Source organism: Prionailurus bengalensis, chromosome A3 (assembly GCF_016509475.1).
Source record: "Prionailurus bengalensis isolate Pbe53 chromosome A3, Fcat_Pben_1.1_paternal_pri, whole genome shotgun sequence".
In the NCBI taxonomy this organism is placed as follows: Eukaryota; Metazoa; Chordata; class Mammalia; order Carnivora; family Felidae; genus Prionailurus; species Prionailurus bengalensis.
In genome coordinates, this window is record NC_057354.1 from 119,145,208 (window position 1) to 119,151,207 (window position 6,000).

Genomic DNA, 6,000 nt, shown 5'->3' on the forward strand with positions numbered 1-6,000 from the left:
CTTACGTAAGAGGCTGGCTTCGTGTAAACTGGCTCGGCCGACCGGAGGGAAGCAGGCTAACCCTGTCTGTCCCGTGCACTGAAGGCTCCGAGTAAAGGCAACGGCTTCTTTGGTACCAAAATGTGCTCAGTGAAAAACAACCACTGATGGGGCACCTGGGTGGCTCAGTCGGTTAAACATATGACTCTTGGTTTCAGCTCAAGTCATGATCTCACGGTTTGTGAGATTGAGCCCCACGTGGGCTTCTAGCGCAGAGCCTGTTTGGGGTTCTCTCTCTGTCCCTCCCCCTCCCCCTCTCTGTCAAAATAAATAAATACACTTAAAAAAAAACCAACCACTGCTAACTCTGTTGGTCTGCATTAAACTACAAAAGCATACATGTCTCTCAAAACAATTCGCATATAGAAGCACATAAAGTAAAAGTTCCCCTTTGAGTCTCCCTTTCCCTCCTCCACACCCAAGTTCTGCTTCCAAGAGGTAAAACCTACTGTGTTTATCTTTTCAGTCTTTAGATGCCTATACCTGGGCATTTTCTTCCCAAGTGACACTTGTAGGACTTCAAGTTCACTTGTGTTCTGGGCCTGACTGATTTGCCCTGGCTCCCTAATTACTCGGTAGTCTCTGCCTTGATCCCATCTTCCCATCTGGAGATGTTGCCTTCCAAGATGACCTCCCTCTACCTCTCCTCACTAGAAAGAAGGCTTCCCTCCTAAGATGGACAGCTCCCTTCCCTGGCCCTCCAGCTCTCCCGGGCAGGCGCAGAAGCTGGCCTGAGCAAGGTCGCCCATGCGGGCTCCATCTCCAACAGTCGAGAAAGTGCATGAAAGCCACGGGAACTCTAGTCACAACGGAGAGCTCAGCGGCTTTTTCATTTCAAATTAAGCTCACTCCCCAGACTGGCCTCCCCAACCGGAGGACCCACGGCCCCCAAGACACACACAAACACACCAAGTCGGCACTCTCCTAGTCAAGTGCTCCTGCCCTGCCAGGCCTTCAGACAACCAGGTCAGCTGAATCCATGGACACAAAGGGGCATTTCATATACTCCGGTTTTGGCGGTTGGAATAACACAGCAAGTGCCAGGTTTCACAGGACAAGTCTTCTCTCTGTGCATGTCAAACATGACGAGAGAGCTGCTGGGAGATGGGGGCTGCTGAATTGAGGGTCCAAGATGGATTTAAGTCATGATACAATTTTGAAAGTAGGGTTTTTTATTTTATACACTAGTAATACAAAATAGTGGTTGCTATCTCTTGTTCAGCAGGTACTTTACGTACTTTCTTCCGTTTAATCCCCACAACAACCCTGAAAAACAGGTAGGTTATCACCCCAGGCTTGCAGGTGAGGAACTGGCGCTCGGACGTTCCACAGCCCCCCAAGGCCAGGAAGTGGCAGGACTGGCATTTGAACTCAGGTCTGTCTGCTTCCAGAGGCCAGACCGCCTCACTTTCTCAAGGAGAGGGGTTAGAGATCTCACCGGGGCTTCCAGGAACTACAGAAGGTTACAGTCTGGGAGCTGGAAGATAACCCAGTTTTCTCCTCCTCTTGGCCCCTTTCAGCCCTCTGCATCCGGCTTCCTGGGATGCAGCAGCCTCACAGATGAGGAGTTGAGAGGGCTTCAAATACCCACCTTCCCATTTGCTTTATAGTAGATGATGCAAATTTTTGAAAGCAAAACCTTCCTCAGGTCAGAGTGTGTGAGACAAAATTGTTATTTTTAAGGCAGCAAGAATAAATATTTAATTAGACAGAAGGACACTAGATTTTACCTAGCTTTGCAACATCTCAGACAATAAAACAAGTCTTTGTCTGTGGGACTAATTACAGACTAGTAAATTATTTTTATTAAAAGCCTTTGGAATATTAAACATGAGGGGTGGGGCAAGGTAGTAGTGGAGACTAGCTCTAGTCTAGAAATCTGGGTTCTAATCCTGACTCAGCCACTAATAACCACCAACATTCACTTGTATGGTATATACAGTTTACAAAGTGTTTTTACATACTTTCTACATTAGTTGGATGACCTCAGGCAAATCACTTAACTTTTAATGTCTCACGCTAAAATCTGGAAAAGAGAACATTGAACTACATCAACTGAAGTCTCCTCTACTTCTAACATCACACAGGGGTTGGGCATGTGCTTTAGGATCTTTCTGAAGGTGTCTGTAAACAAGGGCAGACGCATGCTACTTTAGAAAAATACTATTTTCTGTTCAGCTTCTGAAAGATGTTACCCAGCTAAGTTCACATATAGCTCGTAAGACGTTTGCTGCCAGCTCGTTGGCTCAGCTTCTGGAAGGTACCATATTAAGGTCTTGGGTTGGATGCCTACATAGGAGCTTTCCTCTGTTCAATAGTCAACTCCTATGCCTACTGGCAGTCAATCATCTTACACACATAAACCCATAAAGTAGGTTGGCTTGGGGGAAGGATTTGACGAAATCCGTCCTCACAGTGCAGGCACCCTCAGGATGGTAGGGCAGTAATGGCATCATCACATACCCAGAAATATTACAAATATCATCCCTTCTCAGTTCTAAGACACATAAAGCCTCCTTCAAGTCTTGCCACTTCCTGGCTATTTTAATGGTCCTGAAATTAGGATATGCCTTAGAATCAACATATATATTTTGATCTGGTTGTGTTAAATGATTTTACTAAGAGCTGTCGGTAAATTGCTGGGGTGTCTTAGAATCAGGGAAATCTAATGCTATGAAACCACCACATGGATTACATAGAGTTAGGTCTAACTTGATTCAAATCATGCCCGTCTCCCTGATCCTAACAATTACATTCAGTAACAACTGGATAGGCAATGTATAAGGCACAGGGATCAGTCCTGTTTCCCAATAGTAGCCATTTAAAAGGCATTCCATCATTATCCCATAAAACATCGGTATGGATTTCAAAGGCAAATTAACCCATATAAAAATCACTGTGATGCTCTGAAAACGTACCGTCCCACAGCAAACTGGAAAGGGAACATTTTACTCACACCCTCCTCATCTATCTAGCCTCGACACATTTTCTTGCTTCTTAATTCACAACCCTCCACCCCAGTAATATCGCCGATTCCCAAAATACACTCAACCCAGGAGGAGCAGCTCTCCAGCACAGCTGTCTGCTCCTGCCCTGCCCGGGTATTTCGGTGAGCTATGCAACACAGAGGACCACACAGAAGGAATGCAACTCTCAGGCCCCACAGCTCCCATCGCCCCACAGGCAGGTGCATCCCGCCAAACCCCAGACTGGCATTCGAAACAGAAGAAACTGCATGGCTGCATGGGGGCTGTAGTTTTCCTGAACTTCATCTCTATGTTTAAAACTAGGGCGACAGCCGTCTTTGCTACTGTAAACTAATCTGATGGGCATGGGGGTGGGGAGTGGCTCCGAGGAGGCTGCCAATAGGCCATGATTGAGCAAAGTCAAGGAGCACAACCTTTATTTCTCACTGTTTGCAATCCCCCAAACTCCAAATTGGTGAGTCCTTCACTATGATTTTTAGAAGTAAACTCTCTACTCCTTTTGTAGTTTGGAGTAAAAAACCCACAAAGCTTCTTTTAGGGTTTAACTGGCTGATAGTTACACATATTTGCTAACAGCACACTGAAATCTGGAAGCCAAAAAAAAAAAAAAAAGAATCAAAGGAAGCTGGCAATGAGGAATGAGGTACATGCTTAGTAGTTAAGAGCCCTCAAGTTGAGACACGTTTATTAACAGACAGCTTCTGGCTATGGACACCAACTATGACTTCAGCTCAATTTCTACTGGAAGAAGAAAACAGTTTGGATCCTCCAAGATCAGGAAACGCAGGGTGGGCAGGTGGATTGGTAACAAACATAACCCAGGGAGTTGTCCAAATATGCTAGAACCCCTATCAGGTGACAGCCCCCACAAAGATTCACAGCTGCAGGAGGCAGGGGGTACAGGCCTCAGACCTACACCATGGAGCAACCTCAGTTCTTCTTCCTCTCCACTCTGCACATGTTATGTTCAAACTCACTATCGCTCAGTTGGTTACTACATGGAATTTACAGGTATCAGAGATTGTCCTGCCACAAGCCCTCAACACACAAACAGTAAGCACCTGCTATGGATGATATCAGGCCTATTTCTAAACCTCACAGTACACCAGGGTTGTACTGTATTAAAAAAAAAAAAAAGTAGAAACGAAAAGAAAAACAAAAAGAGAGAGAGAGAAAAGCATACTAAATAGTACTGAAAGATGCTTATTCACAACACCACACCGGAAGCGCAGTAACTTCAGCTCTCCAGTGCAACCTTCCCCCCGCCCCCCCCCACTACCTCTAGTCCCTCTCCGTAGCACCAGCCAAGGCCATAGCCCAGCCCACTAGAAGGCCACCATGCACTAGCGGGTGTTCACTAAACACTAGCTGATCGCCATGGGGCTGAGTCCTCAGCAAAATCTATTCTGAAAGCCCCACGAGCTCTTAGCAGCCAGTCAGAACTGTCCAAACCTGCTTCCCCACACCAGCCAGGGCACGAGCTTGTGGGGTAAGAAACCTGAGGCCCCAAGGTTTGGGCAGGCAGAATGTCCCCCCTCCCCCAGTCTCCCCTCGCCTTCTCCCTTGTCACTCTTTTTCTGGCATATCACTGGGGAAAACCAGAGAGGCCGGAGGTGTCAGGCCCAAGAAGAGTAAGGAGAAGGGACAAGGGCGGACTGGAGGCAGTTGGGGCTGTGGGGAGAGAATCAGTCCCGCGTGGAGGTGCGGTGGCGCCGCATCTAGTGGGGAAGGACCCCCCCCCCCTGACTCCCCAACCCTGGGGTGGGTCCGGAGGGACGGCAGGGAGGGGGAGTGGCTCGGAGGCCTGACGGCCGCCGCCGGGAACCCAGGAGAGAGGGATGGAGGGACAGAGGCGGAGGGGGTGAGTCGCGGCTGGGGGGGCGGAGGCGCGGGTGGGGAGGCGAGGGGGGCAGCCCGGTTCCCCTCCCCCAGCCCGGGCCCGGGCCTCTCGCTGACTCAGCCCCACGGCGTCGGTCGCCTCGGCCGGGACTCACAGTGCGCGAGGCGGCTCCGGCGGAGGCGGCGGGGCGGGGAACAAGCGGCAGGGGCGCTGCGGCTGAGGCTGCGGCTCCGGCCGGAGGCTCCGGGGCGAGGGGTCCTAGCAGAGGCCGCCGCGGTCTCCGGCTTCAACGCACAGGGACTGCGGGGGAAGAGAGCACTGCGCAGGCGCGATGCGGCCACCGCTGTCAGTCCGAGAGGGGCGGGGCCAGGGCACCCGCCGTCTCCAAGGCAACTGGGCGGCGAGGAAAGGACAGCCCCAACCTCCACCTCTTAGCGACGGCGGCGGTTGGGGGGGGGGGTTGGTGGGGGACAACGAGAACAGTCTCTCTACATTGTCATAGCAACAAGGAGAAGAAACCACCTCGTACATTTATGGTGGTACCGAGGGAGCGCTCTTACCTTGTCACCATGGCAACTGGGAACAGCCCCTTCCTTTTTCCTTAGCAACAGGGTAACAATTCCTCCGCCCTGTCTAACGAAGCGCAGAAGGAACAACCATTTACACCTGATTCCGTAGTAGCCGGATGACGGGTTCTTATCTGCCTCACGGCTACTGCAAAGGAAAAAATTCGCGCATTATTTCTTCTCCTTCAGCAACGCATGAGAGCTCTAAGGCTAAGCTCCTCGCGGTTTACGGTTTTTCATCACAGCCCGTTACTCTAATCTCGGAGTTCAATTTTCCCCTCCCCGTGTTAAACATACCTTTTCGTCTTCTGCCAGAAAGTCTATACCTTTACTCCTAGATCGAGCTAACAGAATCGCCTATACACGTATCTCTTGAGTTTTTATCAACCTCATTGTCTCTCCCAATGCATTTGTGAGCATTTCTTGTGTCTTCATCTTGTCCATTAGCTGGTTGAGATTCTATCTCCTCATAACTAGTTCCCTCCCTGATATGTTCACTGGTGTCTCCAAATTCCCTATGCCAAGTCTGCTTTGATGGATCTCCCCATATTTTCTAGAGCCCTCTTCT

The 6,000-nt window shown here is 49.7% G+C and overlaps 1 protein-coding gene across 3 annotated transcripts in view; it reads right to left on the reverse strand.

The window, feature by feature from the left end:
* The window catches only part of MAPRE3 (microtubule associated protein RP/EB family member 3), a 54,030-nt gene extending 48,812 nt beyond the window's left edge, over positions 1-5,218 (reverse strand). The window contains exon 1 of one of the 3 annotated variants that reach the window (XM_043604339.1): positions 5,021-5,200. The gene's annotated coding sequence lies outside the window, so the exon portion shown is untranslated. Of the gene's footprint in view, positions 1-5,020 lie in introns of all 3 variants that reach the window. The other 2 variants (XM_043604338.1, XM_043604334.1) reach the window with 2 other exon arrangements.
* Positions 5,219-6,000: the final 782 nt, after the last annotated feature.